The following is a 22100-nucleotide window of genomic DNA, read 5'->3' as shown; positions in this document are numbered from 1 at the left end:
CCGCTAGGTGGCACTAAATAATAAATATTATTAAGTTAATTATTAATTTACCAGTTCAACTGATTCATTTAAAATTACTGATTCATTCAGGAACTAAGCAAGTGACTTAACGGGTTTGTGTACTACCATAATACTCTTACTATTTGTGTCATAAAAAAGGCTATAAATAGTTAGAGTAGTATGCAAATACGCAGTTTTGAGTTTAGTCTTTATGAATGAATAATTGAATCATTCACTCAGTCGATTTGTGCAACTGAATCATTCAGGAACAAACTTTTTTTATTTACTGTTATTTACCATTGTATAAAGTATAAACTAGTGATCTTAAAGGGAAAGGTCAACCAAAAATGTATTTATGGAAAAAATTTATAATAAAAATATATATTTTTTAAATACTATGGAAATCAGTGGCTTCTGTTTGTTTCTTAACATTCTTCAAAATATCTTCTTTGTGTTCAATAGAAGAAAAAAAAAGAAACAAAGGAACGCTCTGGTATTTAAAAACAGGAATGTCTGACCTAAAACTAGACGGGTGACAACCCCATGTGCCATGTTCTGCTCAAAAACATACTAAAAACCAACTTACTTTGTAGACAGTGTGGCTATTCACTTGGACCAGTCTGAGATAAACCTGTTAGTTGGCTTGAAGAGGAAAGAGTTTTAGAGCGGAAGATGGATAAACTCATTGCTCACTCTCAGCTCTTGTTACATAATCTCTTGAGTGTGAGTAAAAGAGCTCTATATCTGTCTCTCTCCATCACCAGGGACTCATTAGTGTGCCAATCTGAAATATTAGTTCATTCCTCCCTATTCCTCCTTCTCTCGACGCACAGTATCCTGACAGCTTGATTATTCAAGAGTGTGAAGCATCTTTTTCAAAAGACATTGCAAGAGCTGGGAAGAATTCAGAACTGAAAAACAGGAATGAGAGCAAGTGGAATTTACTGAATTGCAAAACAAAGAAACGCATGTAATGCAATAATGATAAAATATATCAACTAGATCTTCTCTATCTATTTGTCTATATCCATCATTCCATCTTTGTATCTATCCGTCCATCCATGTGTCCATCATTTTATATTTGTACCTGTGCTTTTATTAATCTGTCCATCCTTCTATTGTTCTGTCTTTGTATTTGTCCATCCATCCATCCATCCATCCTGCTATCATCCATCTATCATCTCTCATCCATCCATTCATCCATCCACCATATATTTTTCTATCTATCCATCCATCCATCTACCCATATTTCATTGTATTCATTCATTCATCCTCTCTCCATCCATCTGTCCATCATTCTGTCTTTGTATCTGTCCATCCAACCAACCATTGTTCTATCTTTATATATATGTCATCCATGCATCAATCTGTCTTTAAATCTATCCATCCATCCATAATTCCGTTTTTGTATCCATCCATCCGTCTTTAAATCCATCCATATATTTATCCATCTATCCATCATTCTATCATTTTATCTAAATGCCTGGTCATTCATCTATCTGTCCATCATTCATTCTGTTGTTCTTTCGGTGTATTTCTCCATCCATCCATTGTTCTATTTCTGTATCTGTCATCCATCCATACATCTTTGGTCTTTGTATTTGTCCATCGATCCATCCATCCATCCATCATTCTGTTTTTGTATCCATTCATCTGTCATGGTATCCCTTGATCCGTCTACCTCTCCATCCATCATTCTGTCTTTGTATCTGTCCATCCAACATCCATCGTTCTATCTCTTTATTTGTCATCCATCCATCCATCATTCTGTTTTGTATCCATCCATCCATTGATCATTCTTTCTTTGTATCTGTCCATCCATCCATCATTCTGTTTTGTATCCATCCATCCATTGATCATTCTTTCTTTGTATCTGTCCATCAATTCATCAATCTGTTTTGTATCCATCCATCCATTGATCATCCTTTCTTTGTCTCTGTCCATCAATTCATCCATCCATCATTCTGTCTTTGTGTCCATCCATACATCCTTCCATCCATCCATCTATCCATTCATCCATCCATCATTCTTTCTTTGTATCAATCCATCCATCCATCCATCCGTCAGTCTTTGTATCATCCATCCCTTGATCATTCTGTCTTTGTGTCTGTCCATCTTTCCATCCATCCATCCATCCTTTCATCTAATCTACAGCACTTATTTCAAGTTAAACTTTCTTTTAACATAGAGAATAAAAACATCTGTCCAGCGTCAGCATCCCTCGGCTCATTGTGTCCACATCCTGCTCCATATAATTCTAGATGATTTCTCCGAGGCATGCGTTGGACTGCGGCCCAGAGAAAGCCATCCACGTCCTATCCCATTCCTAAACAAAGAAAAATGTTAATAACAGCCCTCACTTGGACACCTAAGAGTGCGAGTATGAACTTTCTTTCATTGTTGTTTGTGCACATCTGGATTTTAGTGGGAAAGGCCGTGTGGCGTCTCCTCTTCCACTGGCAGTCAGACTCAAGTTTGAGGGAAGAAAATAATCCATTGTCATCCAGAGCAGCCCATGGCCAGGTCAGAGAGGATACGCCACTGGATGCTTGAGTTCAGCAGGAGCTTTGCCATAAGAGCGTGCATGTGGATGAAGCTGTGGTTGTGTACATGTGTGCTGGCGCTCGCTGAAACAGTCAGTATTTATACATGCATGTTTGTGTAGCCAACCGTGTACGACTAAAAGTGTTTTTATATGCATTTATGAGCGGCTTTGTTGCAAATTGTGTCGGGAAATGTAGCTTTATGATTTTAAATGCATGTATGTTAAGGCACAATAAACTTTCAGCGTGCTTTAAATTGGCACAAGTTTTAAATAAACTTTTGAGTAAATATTTCAAAGCGGCGGTTCAACCAAAATAATATGTCAACTTAAGAAAGAAAATACAACATTGATAGTTTCATAGTCAGCTTGTGGCAATTAAACAAGATTATCATGAATTTCTGAGGAGTTTCTGAAGTATCCAAACATGACTGTGAGAACTTAAAACCTGATAACTAAAACCTTTCTCTCATGAGAAGATCGATCACAAGCTCAATCTCTGACTTTCAGGGGCATCTAGCATGGGAAAGCTGCCTTGAGTTTCCTCTAGAGAGCAAATAATCTCCATGCCAGGTGATTGGACTCGACATTAGTCTGAGATTAGCGTGCGTATTTAGTGTTTAGTCACTGGGAAGCGTGTGAACTTGTTTATGTGTTTGTATGTAGGTGGAGACAGGAAACTAATTCTTTCTAATGGACTCTTGACATTAGTAAGACTCCACCACGCTTCTCTCTCTCCACGTGTGTCCTGTTATGGTGGGCGATGTGTTAAAAGCCAGCTCTTAAACTGAGATGTTTGCGTCTGTGACTGGGCTCCCATAGTTGCTATTTTAACCGCACATGTCCAGTAAACGTCTCCAGGCCCATGTGCATAAATATCATGTTGATTTGTTGCTGGTTAACGGAGACGTCACTGAAAATGCTCCTCAGACATTCATTAAGTGGTGCTTATTTAGGGAAGTCAAACTAGACGTGTGGTGCGTGAAGTTATAGCAGGAAACACACCTTCAGATCATCTCTTTCTGAACGGAGAGACCTGCAGCGACTGGGCCGAGTTTTGTCTGCAAATAGCAGCGCTGGCTGATGACTGCCAGAGGATCATTCCAGAAAACATGAAAACTCTAAGAAATGCTGTTCTTTTGAACTTTCTATACATCTGTAAATCCGAAAAAAAAAATATACATCACAGTTTCCATAAAAATATTTGGCAGCTTCTCTAACTGTTTTCAACATTGATAATAATCAAAAGGGGATTAATCAAAAATTAATAATCAAAAATGTTTCTTGAGCAGCAAATCAGCATATTAGAATTATTTCTGAAGATCATGTGACACTGAAGACTGGAGGAATGATGCTGGAAATACAGCTGCACATCACAGAAATAAATTACACTTTAACAAATATTCACATATAAAACCACAATTTTGAATTCTAACAGTATGTCAAAATTTTACTGCATTTTTGATCAAATAAATGCAGCCTTGGTGAGCCAAAAGAGACTTCATCCAGAACATAAAACAAATTTAAAAAAGACGTTGAATTGAATGACTTTTACATTCCACGTTAATTCCAGAATTATAATTCTAGCAGTAAATTCAAATTTCATTTTTTATTTGAATGTATCAAAGTAGAATTAAAATGTTTTGACATTCATCTACGTACAGCTACAGTAATTGTAATTTTTGATGAAAGATGGTAGATGGATAGATGGAGGATGGATGGATGGATGGATAGATGATAGATGGATGGATGGATAGATGATAGATGGATGGATGGATGGATGGATGATGGATGGAGGATGGATGGATGGATGGATGGATGGAAGGATGGACGGATGATTGGATATTGGTTGGATGGTTAGATGATGGATGGTTGGATGGATGGATGATAGATGGAAGGATGGATGGATAAATGATTGGTTGGATGATAGATGGATGGATGGATGGATGGATAATGGATGGATGGATGGGTGGATGATAGATGGGTGGATGGATAATGGATGGATGGATGGGTGGATAATAGATGGATGGATGGATGGGTGGATGATAGATGGATGGATGGCTGGATAATGGTTGGGTGGAGGGATGGATAATGGATGGATGGATGATTGATGGATGAAGGATTGAAGATAGATGGAAGAATGGATTAATGTATGTATGTATGGATGGATAATGGATGGATGGGTGGATGATAGATGGATGTATAATGGATGGATAACTGGATAATGGATGGATGGGTGGGTGGATGGATGGATGATTGATCGATGGATGGATGATAGACGGAAGGATGGATGGATGATAGATGGATGGGTGGATGATAGATGGGTGGATGGATGGGTGGATAATGGATGGGTGGATGATAGATGGGTGGATGGATGGGTGGATAATGGATGGATGGATGGATAATGGAAGGATGGGTGGATGATAGATGGATGGATGTATGGATGGATGCATAATGGATGGATAACTGGATAATGGATGGGTGGGTGGGTGGGTGGATGATTGATCGATGGATGGATGATGGATGGATGGATGGATGATAGACGGAAGGATGGATGGATGGGTGGATGATAGATGGATGGATGGATAATGGATGGATGGATGGATGATGGATGGGTGGATGGATGGATGGGTGGATGATAGATGGATGGATGGATGGAAAATGGATGCATAGATGGATGGATGGATGGGTGGATGATAGATAGATGGATGGATGGATGGCTGGATAATGGATGGGTGGATGGATGATGGATGGATGATAGATGGAAGGATAGATGAATGGATGGATGGATGGATGGATAATGGATGGATGGGTGGATGATAGATGGATGGATGGATGGGTGGATGGTTGGATGGATGGATGATACATGGAAGGATGGATGGATGGATGGATGGATGGATGGATGGATGGATGGGTGGGTGGGTGGATGATAGATGGATGGATGGATGGATGGATGGATGGAAGGATGGATGGATGGATGGATGGATTGATTGATCTATTCTATGATTCAATTCTACTTCCTGTGTGCTGCAGCCAATTCAAATTCACACGAGAGCCGAATGTTCAGTTCTGTATTTTGCACAACCGCACTATCACCATCACAGCAGTGTAATACCAGGAACCATGCACTTGTAAGATTAACAAGGCATGAACAGCCCGTGTTTCTGCTCTGAATGTGGTCTTGTTGCTCTTCTAATGCTGTCAGTCTGTCGTGAGTGGATCTGTTATATTTAGCAGTGTTAGTGGACGTAGACGTAGACGTAGAAGTAGATTTCCCCAGAAGGAGGTGATTTATAGGAGCGATCCGCTGTCCGGCTGTCTTTTGAACCGGTCAAGGACGCTCCTCTGACACTGACTCCCTACACAGAGCGGAGTCCGAAGAGGAGAACATTAGATCCGCTGCTGGAGAAGTGCCAGGCCCTTGACTAAGCCGCAGAGGAACCAGAACCACAAAAATCCACCACTGCATACTGAGCATCTAGTTTATCACATTATTAAAATGTTAATGCAGTTTAGTCTTACTGTTTTTCCCTGAAACATTCATAATCATTAGTTTTGCGCTGTGGCAAGCTTTATGCATGTGCATGATCGATGTAATTAAAGGCTTAATTAAATGTGTGTGTTTGTGTGTGTGTGTATACACTCATAAATGATTTTCAATATTTTAAGTAGAAAATTAGTAACTAAAATTAAATTAAACCTAAGGTTTACCGTTTTCTTTAACCGGTTTATTGAATCAAACTGTCCGAAAGAACTACTGGTGATCCGAAAACCGATGCAACCGGTTCTTGACTCGTGAACGAGTCAGTTTTCTGTTCGTTATCTGGCTGGGCTCGGTGTTCATCTTCAGTTCTCTCTTCACAGCAGTTCAGTCAGTGTACTGTTTGAGTAAATGAATTACTCCGGGATATTGGTTTGTTTGAACTCAGAGGGAGTGTCAGCCACATTAAAAAAGTTAACAGCTTAAGTCATTTGTGGATTAATGCGTATTGGAGACGCGAACCGTTTAAAACGATTCAGTTCGATTTGGTGAACTGGTTCAAAAAGATCCGGTTACATCGATTGATTCGTTCGTGAACCGGATATCACAAACTGCTTTGTTTTGAACTCTTTCACACAACAGACACGGAAGAGAAGACAATGCTGAATAAAAACGTCGTTTTTGCTATTTTTGGACCAAAATGTATTTTCGATGCTTCAACATATTCTAACTGACCCTCTGATGTCACATGGACTACTTTGATGATGTTTTTCTTACCTTTCTGGACATGGACAGTAGACCGTACACACAGCTTCAATGGAGGGACTGAGAGCTCTCGGACTAAATCTAAAATATCTTAAACTGTGTTCAGAAGATGAATAGAGGTCTCACGGGTTTGGAACGACATGAGGGTGAGACATAATGACATAATTTTGATTATTGGGTGAACTAACCCTTTAAGTTCAAGCACTCAAATCAATAGAAATAAAATAAATAAAACAAAAAATTAAAAGGTTAAAACTTGAGATGAATAAAAGATGATAAAATCACATAACAAATTAATTACTAAAATGAAAATCAAGTTTAATTTAAATATTATAAAATTAATTAATCACATTCAAAATAAAAATTAGTTTACATAATATATGTGTGTGTACTGTGTATATTTATCATGTATATATATATATATATATATATATATATATATATATATATATATATATATATATATATATATTAATTTACATTAAACCATAAATTTGACACTTTTACATTTTTTCAAAAATTATTTACTTCCAGGTGAAATTCAAGTATAAGTTAATTTCTTATGAAAAGTCTAGTCACGATTACTTCAGCTCAACATTCCCCTTCGATTTCAGAAGGGAAGTGTAACGTCACAGAAAACTCCCTGCAAACGTGTGTGTGTGTGTGTGTGTGTGTGTGTGTGTGAGAGAGAGAGAGAGAGAGAGAGATAGTGTGTGAGTGAGTGAGTGTGTGAGTGAGTGAGTGAGTGAGTGAGTGATTGTGTGTGTTTGACAGACATAAAATAAGGAAGTTGTTTTTAGGTCATTGGTCATAGGTTGATTGACGCTTATGTTTGACATCAAATATGTAACATGCAAATATTTCATAATGAAAATGTGCATTTCCTAGTTTAAAAATGCAGCATATTAATGCAATCTTAGTTTAGTTAGAAAACTGGCTTTTAATTAATATAAAAACAGCCTGATTATGAAAGCTTGTTTCTGGATTGAAAAAAAGAAAAAATGTTATGCATTTTTTTAAATCTCACAATTTTTGACTTTATCTTGCAAGTTTGCTTGACAATCCTCATAAGGCTGCGGTTCTCTCGGTTGTTGTGCATCTTTTTCTTCTACACTTTTTCTTTCCAGTCAACTTTCTGTTAAAATGCTAGGATACAGCACTCTGTGAACAGCCAGCTTCTTTGGCACTGAATGTTTGTGTCTTACCCTCCTTGTGAAGGGTGTCAATGATTGTCTTCAGGACAACTGTCAGATCAGCAGTCTTCATCATGATTGTGTAGCCTAGTGAACCAAACTGAGAGACCATTTTGAAGGCTCAGGAAACCTATGCAGGGGTTTTGAGTGGATTAACTGATTGGCATGTCACCATATTCTGATTTGTTGAGATTGTGAATTGCATTTATGCATTTAACTTACATTGCATTCAGGCTAACAGTTTTCTCCTATCATGTGTTCCCGGGGATTTGAACCCCCAACCTTGTGCTTGTTAACACAATGCTCTACCACTTGAGCTACAGGAACACTTTATTGGTGGGTTCAATTGGTGAACTACTTCAGTCTGTGTGCATTGAATGTATTTAATACATTTAATATATTAATAATTTAATATATATATGCATGCATTTCAGTTTTAGAACTTAATAACTTTTTTTATTTCTCCTAGTAAACTTTTATTTTATTTCATTTTCCCCGCTTATAGTGTCAATTTAATCACCCTGCATGGTCAGACTCAGACACGAGACGCGTTTGTCAGTCTTATCGCTCTCAGATCCCGTTGAGCGTAAAGATCAGGCGCGATGTGGATTTTAAACGAGCAGGTTTCTGTCTCAAGGCCGTCGAGACACATCCCAAACTTTCTGTCCTACTTTTAGAACGCTTTGAGAAATTGCAGATGGATGAAAGATGGAGACGAGATGAGAGAAAGATAGAGGCTGCTGTGTTTATCTTCATACAGATACAGACACGTCTCACAGGAAGCAAATACACTCATGCATTTATGATTCCCAGTTAAAAACAAAACACATCTTTTGCTTTTCGTAGTAAATGAGAAATAGTCACACATCTACTCAATCATTTCCTATTGTAAATATTACCGTAATAAAACAGTACTATAATAAAATATTATTAATATTTTAGGAAGTGTTTCTTTACTATTTTATGCAAAATTTCAACAACAACAACAAAAAAACATTTAATAGTTTTAGTTAACAATAATAACTCCGCTTGGAATATAGCACACAAGTCTTTATGATACTTTCTTGTTGTTAAAATATCAAGTAAAGATCATGTTCATGAAGATATTTAGTAAACGTCCTACCGTAAATATATCAAAACTTCATTTTTGATTAGTAATATGCATTGCTAAGAAATATAAAGAGAGAGATGAAAAGGAGAACAGAATGAAAGACACAGAGGTAAAACCTCATTTGATTCGTAATTATAGTCAAACGGGTGTAAAGAACGGAAACTCCCGAGCTCACATGTGTTCAGTGGGTCGTTCCTGTTTAGCAGAAGATTTCAACTTATTCTTGTTTAAGGAAGTGTTTCTATGACGGACAACACTGAAAAATAAACCTGGTGTGGGATCTACTTACTCAGAAATTACAGAAATAATTACAGGGAAATGTTCAGCAACACACTGAATTAAACAGAACATTTGAAGAAAGCAGAAACAATATTTTAGCAATGTTTTATATTTTAGAAATATTTTTTTTTTCTTGTAAACAGGGCGATTATAGCCAACTAAAACCTTAAAAATATGTCATTGCTTGAACTAAGATAAATTTTACCTGAAATGAAATAGAAATAATTTGTTTTAGTAAAATAAAAATGTACAAAATCAGCTTGTTGCCAAGGAATAGATTTTTCATTTTCATTTAGTTCTACCCGATGAACTAAAATAAACAAAACAAAAAAATTGACTACAAAATTAATAAAAACAATTAAAAATGACAAAAACTTACTCAAAATACTAATAAAATCTATAATATTGTATCAGTGATACTAAAATAAAAAACTCCAATTAAATACTTTTTCTTTAAAAATATATTTTTTAGTTTTTATTTGACATTTCTAATTATTTCTATACTCATATCAAGCTTTAAGTATAACTTATTTGTATTATTTTTATTTTGTTAAAGAGATATTTCATAAATTACCAACACAAAAACAATAATCTGCTTGTAAATTCGTCATTTTAGAAGAAACACAAAGTTTCCTGTAGCTCAATTGGTAGAGCATCGCGTTATCAAGCGCAAGGTTGTGGGTTCGATTCCCCGGGAACACATGATAAGCAAAAATTGATAGCCTGAATGAACTGTAAGTCACTTTGGATAAAAGCGTCTGCTAAATGCATAAATTTAATATGTGAATATTTTGTTCAGTGTTAAACCGTATAGAGATGTGAAACAAAGTGACATTTCGAGTGACACTCGCTGAACTTTTACACTTCTTCCGATCTTGTGACGATCTATCGTCGAAACGAAAGTGTATTGCGATCCGAGTGAAGCTGGTGTGTGTGTTTTGCCGCAGCTGCTGTGTTTCTGCAGGAGTTACAGTGTTGGTGATTCAGTGGCTGGAATCGAAAGCGACACAAGAGAAGTGAAAGCGCCTGACGGGGATTTTATAACTGTAACTGGGATTTTCTGAGGTCACCAAGAGTGTGCCGTTACCCACAATCCACTGCGGTGGGCTGCAGTAGTAGTACAGATTCATCTGTGTTTTTACGTTTCCTGTAATAGATCACGGCGCTCGCAACAGCATAGCCATGGGGTTCGATTCCCGAGGATAAATGTACACCTTGAATCTAATGTTTATATACAATCATGTGTCAAATGCATCTTTGCATACAGCAGGGTTATCATCATTATTAACTAAAACTGTTAACACTAAAATTAATGTATCATCATCTTGTTTTATTTATGCTATAGTGTCCAAGTAGTGTTTAGTAGTAGTTCAAAGTAGTTAAATTACAAAAACTAAAACTGAAATAATAAAATCTATAAAAATATGAAACATATGTAGACATTTTAAAAACTATTAAATAAAATGACAAAAATATACAACAAAATTGCTATAACTAAAATGAAAATGGTACATTACTTAAAAAAATAGGTAAAAATATAATATAGACAGACATATTTTTTTAATAATAAAAATGACAAAAGCAACAAAATGTATAAAACTTGAATTAAAAATTACAATTTAAAAATGAAAAAAAAAATGAAAATGGGAACTATAAAAATGATTAAAAATATTATAAAGAAATATTATGTAAGTTTTTTTTCCACCACAAGATAAAAAAATCTTAAATATAATATAAAAGATAATTGCGACTTTTTATTTTTATTCTTTATTCTTACCATTCTGAATTTATACTTTTTGTTGTTGATTTTTTTGTTACTTTATGAATACTAATATATATATATATATATAATATCTTGGCCCCACTCCACTCGTCAGAATATAATTAAATTTTTATTTTACATATATAATATTTAGAAATATATCTATATACTATTTTTTACAAATAATTTGAAAACAGACTCCATAAAATATTGTTAGGAGTTTCTACCAGAAATTAAATATGTATCTTGACCCATATGTCAATATAATTTTGTTTTTCAATCCCATTTAACACCAAATAATCTGTTACTCAACAAGCAATTAAATTGTGAAAACACTCATGATTTCCTGTAGTTCGAACAGTAGATCATGCGAAGGTCATGGGTTCGAATCAAAATGCAGTGCAAGTCACTTTGGGTTAAAAAAAGCATCTACCAAATTCATAGCGACTTCTGGCCTACAGTTTTTAATGCTGAGCCGAGACGGATGATGTTGCCAAATGCTGATCTGGATCCCTGAGAGGCCTGTGGACACACAGATATCATGCATCTGATTTCAGAGCCGAGTAATAAGGTAACGGATTATAAATTACATTTAAAATCTAATAATGTTTCTGTACCTCGTTTCATGTGTGTTAAACTCTTGCTGCTTTCAGACAGTCACAAAATACTAAAGTAATTCATAGTAAATACCATAGTGTTTATGAACCATACTATAGTAGAGTACTTGAATTAATTTGTTTAGGTAATTCTATATTTGCTTTGGTAATATAACAACTATAGTAATATAAACTAATTACTTTACCCAATACTGTACTACGTTTTCTACAACTATATGGTATATCATACTACAATACAATACAGTTTACTGTAGTATACTCGTTATCAGTTCACTATCATTAATACTGTAGCATTTAATAACAAAGTGTTGTAAACACTATACAGTATAATACACTGGCTTAAAAACACTATTGTATGTGCTATAGTATTTTTTCAGGAGAATTAGAAGACGTTTAAGGGCAGGATGGAGTACGTGACACGTGTGCGATGTAAACGCTGAACTTTTGAGTGATTCAGCAGGTTTGTCCTCTGTGTGTCTGACTCTTCATCAGTGGAAATGAGTCTATATATCAGAGTGACACGCGACTCGGCAGGAAAGCGCCGCATGGGGGCCAAAAAACAGCCTTGATTTAAATAAATGCAGCGAGTATGAAGCGCACTTTCCTTTGGTAATCACTCTGATTTATTTTCAACCCCGGAAAGTTTGGCTACAGCTTTGGGAAAGCAGAGGCACAAATCAAGCGACCTTGAACATCTGCTGCGACTGGCTCTGGTGTCAATCAAACCGCAGGTGCATATCTGAGCATAGAAAACACTGACTATCTGCTTTATTAATACACGGGATAATCCATGAAATCGGTGCATTTTCATTTTTTTGTCAACCCTGTTACCGACACAAGCATTACTAGATGCTATACTTTAATTAGAACTCATATGCCACTGAATTATATATGCATTAGCTCAATAATATACTGAGGGATGTTTGTATTTTAAACAGACAATCTTTAAAAACAAGGTCAAAACTAATTAATGTCATCCCTGTTACCCACATGTCAAAAAGTAACAGGGCTGACGGTAACAGGTTTGCCGATTTAAAAAAATGTGCTTCTTTAAAAGGATTTTACTTGTAGGTATTGATTAAATTAAATATGAGAAGTAATTATTTCAATTTACGTTTTAAAAATGGTAACAGGATTGACACTTCATGATATCCACCTCTCAGTCAAGCCTCATAAATCATCAAAAATAAAACATTAGAGAAGTTAGAGAGAAACATGCTTGTGTTTTAAGTGTAGGAATCCTGGTTGAGAGATGATGTCACATCCTGGAAGTGATGTCATTTGAACGTACATTGTTTTACAAGCGTTTTTTGAGAGTAACAGGGCTGATATAAACATAATATAATCTGGGGACAACAATGAAATCATTGATATCTTATAGAAAGAATGCATACTTATGTCAAAAACAATGCTTAACAATGAGACTACATTTAGAACAATATGCAAATGGGTTTTTCTTTTTTCACTTTGCAAATTAAAAGTCCTGCCTAAAAAGAAAAATCAAAGTGACGGACAGGTCAAAAACTGTACCCTTACCAGCATAAATGCTATTTAAATTATTTAAAATATTTTTTATTCGAATTTTTTATGTAATATTGAGAATTTTTTATGTAATATACTAAGCATGCATAGTATTGGTATGTTTTTAAATTGCACATGTATTTGTTGTTATATTCAGTCTGTTATAATGTTTAATTATTTCTTTGGGACTAATCATTATTCAAATTTTTCTGCGAATTTTCATTTTTAGGTGAACAGTTCCTCTAAAATGCATTATTATTTCACATTTATGTGCAACATTACACTAAAAAGCATTCACGTGGTTGAGTATGGATATGTGTTTTGGGACTTTAAATCAGATCTGATCATCTTCAGCTGTAGTGCAGAGAGGTCAGTTATCATAGCTGTGCTGACCTTTGACCTTCATGTTTTCTGAGATCTCTAGAATTTCATGCCGTGATCAAAACAATAACAACAGCTGTTGCTTATTATTTCCCCACTCAGGGAAAGCTGAGTTTACAGTGGCTGACATCCAGAGGTTATTCGCTCGGATGGTTTTCAGAGAACTTTATCACTGCGCTCATTCTCAGTGCTCTAAATATAATCATATTACCATCCGCTCTGACTCTGAGATCGCAAACATCTCCATATTTAACTTGAGGTGGCGAAGGTTATATCGATTAATTTCACAGTGAAGGCAATCGAAAGCTGAGGTGAAATGGAAAGTGAAATCTATTGTCCTTTCAGTGATGAATGTGATTCTGTGTTGCAGTAAATCTGATGGACAATAACACTGATGCATCGTTTCCAGGAAAGACCTCCGTGATATCGACTCCTCCTGTGTCTCCTGTCTCACTTCTGCTCTTATTAAAGACACAGCGTGCTGCAGTCAGAATACAGGCAAGTTTGTTTGTGCAGATGTTTTCTCATCTGTTATGTAATGTTGTTATGGAGAGATTTAAGATTTTATGTACATTCCATGCATCTTTTCTGCTAAGTACTAACAACAACAACATAAAATAAAATGAAATGAAATGAAATGAAATGAAATGAAATGAAATGAAATGAAATAAAATAAAATAAAATAAAATAAAATAAAATAAAATAAAATAAAATAAAATAAAATAAAATAAAATAAAATAAAATAAAATAAAATAAAATAAAATAAAAATAAAATAAAATAAAATAAAAAATATTAAAAAGTTATTTAAAAGTAACTACAAATAATATTTATAAACAAAATTGCTGTCAGTAGAAAATTCTTAACAATGTTACTTAGATATTTTACTATATATATATATATATATATATATATATATATATATATATATATATAGAGTAACATTTAATTGTTAGCTTGTGTCTCAATAAAATACATTAAGTTATTAATAATAACAATGTATTAATAAATACTATTTTTTTTAATTACCATAAATATAAAAAAAAAAAAAAAAAAAAAAAAAGGAAATGTTTGGCTGTAAAATTTTTGAGTTGGTCCAAAATATATATATTTTTCAGTGCATGGTACATATCACAGCATCAGTGTTCTGAAGGCTCGTGCTCAGTTTAGCTGGTTGTGTTATGCTACAATATGCAAATGAACCTTGTTGTTTATTAACAGAAAAGCAGCAGCAGAATGACTTTCATTTGTAATCGGCAGAATCAGGATAGTGCGATTGATTCACCATCTGCTGGAAAAAACATCACGTGACACGTGTTTTCCTGAAACACAGACACACAGATTCTCCCCACGACTCTCGCCGGCGTCTGATTGGCCGGAATCCCATTGCCGTAACCATGGCGACTGCCCACAGAGCACCTGGAGTGATGATGCAAGCGTCTCTAAGACTCCTGAAGGACGGAGCGCCGATATAAATAGAGAAAGGGATGAGAAACTGGGGGATATTTGGGGAAGATGATGGCAGCTGTGACCCACACACACACACACACACACACTAGAGCCACAGTTGTGCCACTGACTGAATGCCAATGGGAATGTCTCTCAATGTGACTTTGGAAACTCATCTCCAGCAGGGATTTCACTGTCGATCTGACTGTAACAGGAGACGTGGAGCACTAAAGTGTGTCGTCCCACAGGAAAATGCTGAATACTGCTCAGAGAGCCTCTCTTTCAGCTCAGGAGACTCTTGTTGTAATAACGAGCTTTGTCTCAAATGTTCCTTTCTTAGAAATAGAAGTAGAAACTAGAATATTAGCATTTTCTGTAGGAAATAGGATGGTGTTTGTGTATGTAGAAATCCCCACAATACTAGAGTGAAGAAGGTGGATGGGTTATTATCATTAACTAAAACTAAGACCATTAAAAATCTGAATTGAAATAGAAAGCTTGAGTTAAAATATCAACATTTTCAAAATGTTCTTTACTGCTGCACTAACTAAATTCATTTTATTTTTTATTAACTTGATGTATTAAAATAAATAAAAGTAAAATTTGTGAAACTTAAATATAATAAACAAAAAACATATTTAAAAATGTAATACAAAATATATAAATGTCAAAGGCACGTTTACACTTAGCAGTTTATTATTGTTATTATTGTCATTAAAAATCTACTGTTACTTAAAATGTTAACAAAAACAAAATAAACATTTTATTAAAAAGAACTTAAATTACAGCCATTTTTATTTTAGTTTAATACAATTAATAATTATGTAATAATACAACTAATAATACTAATCATTCTGAAATTACAAATAATAAAAACTATGTAGACATATTATACAGTATATATATATATATTAAAACCTAAAATTAAAATTAAAAAACTTTTTAAATTCTTTAAATATTTATAAAAACTATAATAGTCTCTAAATGATATTGTTTTTCTGCATAGATGTGCAGTATGTAATTGGTCATTTCTAGGCAGTTGCTAACATCACTATTTTTTGTCCAGTAAGGTTTTAGAGATATAACATGAAAGTTGCTTATTTGTTGTTTGAGTTCATATTGAGAATTACTGACTTTTGTAGACTCATGTGAACTTTTTTTCGAGAGAAACATTTGAGAAGCAGCACGCAGAACTCATTTAATCTCAACTGGAAAAACAGCTGAGATGTTAAAGAGATGCAAGATGCAAGTAGGACTTGAATTAGTCCATCAAACGATTAATTTCATCATCCTCTTCCTGCTTTTATCCAGTTGTAGTCTGTCGTGTTTGTTATTTCATGGATTCACGGTTGTGAAGCACGTTTGTATCAAAACAGATCTAAAGCACAAGTTCTGTGTGAAATACTCAAGTGTGTCTCTGTATTCAAACACTTGCATTGATTTCTTTATTTCAGAAGCGGATCACGCAATGTCTGGCAACCCTTCTGCTGTTTATATATTAAACCAGACAGAAACTCAGACAGAAAACGTGACAATTAAATAATAATTTAAGTATCGAATCAGTTACTAGAAGTGTATATATATATATATATATGTGCCATTCTACTACAAATTGTATAATATCCAAGCTACATATTTCTATTAAGTGTGCAGTCAGTTCTCATATCGTATTAAGTGTTTTTTTTTGTTTGTGCGACTGCAGTTTGCACTAATTCTGTAGAATGGCCAATACATAGAGTATATCAACTTTAATCACTTCAGTGTTGATTAAAGTTTTTAAAAGCATATTTCCATCCACAAGACTAATATATAGAAATATGGCTTTAATTACTTTAATTAAGGGTCTCATGGATCATACAACATTTACACACGTGACCTGTGACCTTTCGCTGGTGCTCTGGTCAGGCCGCTGTTATCAGACGAGGCGTGACGTGTGATTGGTCAGCTGGATCAGGTGACCAAACATCCTCTCGGGAGGAAAAGTTCAGGTTTGTGTCTCGAGTTTCCTGTGTGGCTCGTTTTTCATTGGTTAATTATGAAGTGTGGGAAAGATATGGCTGCTTTCAGATCCATTGTAGAGAGACAGAGGACTCTGAGTGTGTGTGTGTGTGTGTGTGCGTCTCTGAGCTTTACATGGCATGGGATTGTACAGCACATTGTTTAAATAAGTTCTTCCCCGTGTAACCCAAATACATCTCCATTCACGACAAGAGACAATCCTCCTACATTTAATGTCAGCTTCCCAAAGCTATCGCCTTCCAGGCCACACTGACTGAAGCAGATCATCATTAATGGTTTATACTCTATCACTAAATGGTATTTGTACTTCCCCGACAGAACTAAAACTCCTCTTTCTCAGCATCCAGACCAGATCTGGTGATGAAAGAGTGAAACCACACACACACACACACACAGAGAGAGAGAGAGAGCAGCGCTATGGTCTAGTAAACAGCGTGACGTGTGATGAGGAACTCTGAGCACATTACTCAACGGCTGATGATTATTCACACTAACACGCCGTGGGGAAATGATGTAATGATGGATTCGGAGGAAAAGCACAAAGCATCTGCTGTCCGTCTGATAGCAGTGACCCTTCCCCACATCTGAGATCTTTATAAATGTTTAGTTGTTTCTCCTAGATCACAAGATTCATGGTCAAATATGTTTCTTCTTAGAAAAGACCCAGTTATCTCACATGCTTAAGATCGCAACGTCTCAAACTGTGCTCAGATCCAAAAGTCAAGTCAAATCAACACTTTTTTACAAAGCTTTGCAGTAATAAACAGGAATTTTCCTGTTACTGTTTTAATGTAGCACAATCAATCTGTAATGAAACAATTTTTATTTCAGCTGTAAATCAGTCCAGAGTTTATGTTACGATTTTTCCCCCCTCAGAATTTTGAGTTTACATTTTTGTTTCGACCACAGGGAAAAAGGTAACTGCAACTTTTTATTTCACTATTCCTACTTTTTTCCTTCAGGACTGTGAGTTTATATCTCACAATTACAAGTAAACATTTTGAAATTCTGACTTGTTTCTCAGAATAATTTGTTACACAACAGTGATTTTAAACTTAAGTTTAGAATTAAACAATTCTGAGATTTTATCTTGTATTTGGCAAAAATTGTCAGAATTGCGAGATATAAACTTTTTTTATCTCACAGCAGAAATAAACATCTATAATCATCAGAATCTCCATATGATCTCATACATCACTTATTTAAATAACCTGAGCTTCATTTTAACTATTTTCTTATTTGTGATTTCTTTTTAGGATTTTTAGCAGAAACATTGGAGAAAAAGCAGACCCTTAAAGCAAAAAAAATTGAGAATCAGATTTTTTATATACAGCATGTATCATTTTTAACATAGGCTATATTACAAAAGGCATGATGCCATATATAATGGTAAACAGTGAAAGTGTATATTTTGGATTTTCCCCTTAGGGAATGTTTGTGTTGTTTTGAAACATGTACTTTGAAACACTCTCAACCATTTGTGCAGGGCTGGACAGGGACAAAAAATCGGCCCGGGCATTTTTGCCCAGACCGGCCCACTATATGATCATAAACACCACCCATCTTTGCACGCCCTTAATTATATGTATACCAACTCCTATTCATTAAAACCACTAATGCCATGTAATGAGTGAGTATAGGAACGAGTGAGAGTTAACAGATGAAATAAGTCAAAATGTTATATTTATTAATACAGTTGAACTATATTCCACAGCAGTGAATCCTAAAACAAGCTATAAGCGGCTCTGGCATAGCAATACCAGTGTTTCTTACAGGATCTTTATTAAAACTATGGTGGTGTGTCCTCGGTCCTTCTAGGGGGGTTCGGGGGCATGCCCCCCCGTGAGAAAATTTTGTGCATTTTAATGTTAAATTCATTAATCTGGTGCACTTTGAGAGTTCAAGATTAAAAGCTCCAACCCATATTCAGTGTGCAAATTAAACAAAGAAAAATTCAAACCTCTTTTAGTTACAGTGTCTATTTACATTACACCTATACATAATAATAGTTATAATATTAATCCAATGACAGTAATAGCCATATTTTGTAAAACAAATGCACAAAAAATAAAGGAAACTTTCTTAATTAGTTACCATTATTAGTACCAATTTCTATACTTGAAAGAGATAAGCACATGATCTTTTATTTTGACGCAAACTGCATCAAGCTTTTATTTTGTCGGAAAACATGGTTTACAAACGCCTCTTATTAAATTTCTAGTGAATTGCGGTAATCGTCAACTATGCAGATGTGGAAATAATCTACACTCATGACATGGCCTAAGTGTTTTGAAAGTAGTTATGCTTACCGCAGGCTCTACACTTTCTCATCTCTCTCCTGATCCTCCGTCCTCACTATCATCATCTGCCACAGGAGCTGATGAAGGTCAGAAAACATATATTTTCACACAGTTTACAGTGTCTGCTTTAAGGGCCTGGTTCTATTTTTTCACGCTATTTATCTGCACATTCCTTGCGTTTCTTCTCCATCTTTTTTTACAGATACACACTGACACTGCTGCCGCTCGCTCACTCGTTTAAAGTTGTGATTGGGCCAGCCCAGTGTCAATCAAGAAAAGAGCCAATGGGCCGCTGATCTACGCGTTTCATGGGCTGGTCTGTCAGAAAAAAAAACTAACACTGACTTTGACCAATGCATTACACCGGCACAAACCCAGCGCCGCCAATTAAGCAAAACAAAACAAAACGAATGGGCCGCCGATGTACAAGTTTTATGGGCCGTTTAAAAAAAAAAAAAAAAAAGTATGAGTATTGGACATCGGCCCAAAGAGCACGTCGGCCCACCGGGCAAATGCCCGGTATGCCCAATGGCCAGTCCAGCCATGCATTTGTGTGTGTGTGTGTGTGTGTGTGTGTGTGTTTCTCCAGCATGCAGCTTGTAATTACACACTCTCTGTGTCCCGCCGTAACACATTCCTTGTGTCCTGTGCATCCGGAGTTAATCCCAGGTTTGGAATTCCCCTCTGTCAGCAGACCCCGACCCCCCCCCCCCCACCCCCACCCCCACACACACACACACACATCTTTACGTCGTGCAGCAGCAGCAGAAGTGTAATTCACATGCATTCATGTGCTTAGCTGTTAAACCCAGATTAACTCTTCAGTCTGTGAGACTGTAACGTCAGCGAGGAAACAGTGTTGATTTGTTCCATGTCTTATGCAAGTTTTGATGTATTTGTGCATGCTTGAAATATCCAACAGGTGAAACCTTTATAGACAGCATTGTAAGGCAGGACTGGTGCATCATGAACTTATTGTCACAGTGTCTGGGTTGTGTCCCTGGGTTTCCACTAGATGTCCCCCTTTCTCACGGTGTCTGTCACCTTATCACTTCCTGTTCCCTTATTTGGTCACCTTCCTCCTTGTTAGTAATTGATTGTTCCCCACCTGTCTCCTGTTCCCTCATTATCCTTCTGTGTATTTATACCCGGTCTGTCTGAGTCTGTGTTACGGAGTCCTTGTTTAATGTTGATGTTTATTCATGTCCGTCATCTTGCCTTGCCTTGCCTTGCCTTGCCTTGCCTTGCCTTGTCTTCGTGTTTTGTTTATGTTTGGATTTGTTGGATATCGACCCCTGCCTGGACTGTTTATTCTTTGGATTGCCCCTTTAATAAATACATACCCGCAATTGGTTCTCTCTCCTGTGTGTTCTGTAACACCGATCGTGACACTTATAGCATGAGCAATACAGATCACTCATTATCAGTGTTGGGCAGTAACGCGTTATTAGTAACTGTATTACTGTAATGCAGCTACTTTTGACAGTAACTAATACTGTAACGCATTACTTTTTAAATCAGTTTGGGAGTTCGGAGCGGGATCGCGAATCATTTGAGTCAGTTCGGGAGTTCGGAGCGGGATCGCGAATCATTTGAGTCAGTTCGGGAGTTCAGAGCGGGTTTGCGAATCATTTGAGTCAGTTCTGGAGTTCAAAGCGGGTTCGCGAATCATTTGAGTCAGTTTGGGAGTTCGGACCGGGTTCGCGAATCATTTGAGTCAGTTCTGGAGATCAAAGCGGGTTCGCGAATCATTTGAGTCAGTTTGGGAGTTCGGAGTGTGCATCATTTTAATCAGTTCGAAAGTTTGGAGAGGGTTCGTGAATCATTTGAGTCAGTTTGGGGATCGCGAATCATTTGAGTCAGTTCGGGAGATCGGAGCTTGAATAATTTTAATCAGTTCGGGAGCTCGGAGCGGAATCGCGAATCATTTGAGTCAGTTTGGGGATCGCGAATCATTTGAGTCAGTTCGGGAGTTCGGAGCGGGATCGCGAATCATTTGAGTCAGTTCGAGAGTTCGGAGTGGGTTCGCGAATCATATGAGTCAGTTTGGGGATCGCGAATCATTTGAATCAGTTCGGGAGTTCGGAGAGGGTTCGTGAATCATTTGAGTCAGTTCGGGAGTTCAAAGCGCGTTCGCGAATCATTTGAGTCAGTTTTGGAGTTCGGAGCTCATTCGCGAATCATTTGAGTCAGTTTGGGAGTTCAAAGCGCGTTCGCGAATCATTCTAGTCAGTTCGGGAGTTCGGAGAGGGTTCGCGAATCATTTGAGTCAGTTCGGGAGTTCAAAGCGCGTTCGCGAATCATTTGAGTCAGTTTGGGGTTCGCGAATCATAGCTGTATATGAATAGGCATTTTTAACTAATTTAGTAGCTAGTTCTAATTAAGTTTTCCACGCGTGTTTAGGTGTCAAGTCAAGTCACCTTTATTTATATAGCGCTTTAAACAAAATACATTGCGTCAAAGCAACTGAACAACATTCATTAGGAAAACAGTGTCAATAATGCAAAGTGAGAGTTAAAGGCAGTTCAACATTGAATTCAGTTATGTCATCTCTGTTCAATTAAATAGTGTCTGTGCATTTATTTGCAATCAAGTCAACGATATCGCTGTAGATGAAGTGTCCCCAACTAAGCAAGCCAGAGGCGACAGCGGCAAGGAACCGAAACTCCATCGGTGACAAAA

Source organism: Carassius carassius, chromosome 44 (assembly GCF_963082965.1).
Source record: "Carassius carassius chromosome 44, fCarCar2.1, whole genome shotgun sequence".
Lineage (NCBI taxonomy): Eukaryota > Metazoa > Chordata > Actinopteri > Cypriniformes > Cyprinidae > Carassius > Carassius carassius.
Note: the sequence above shows the minus strand (reverse complement) of the source record.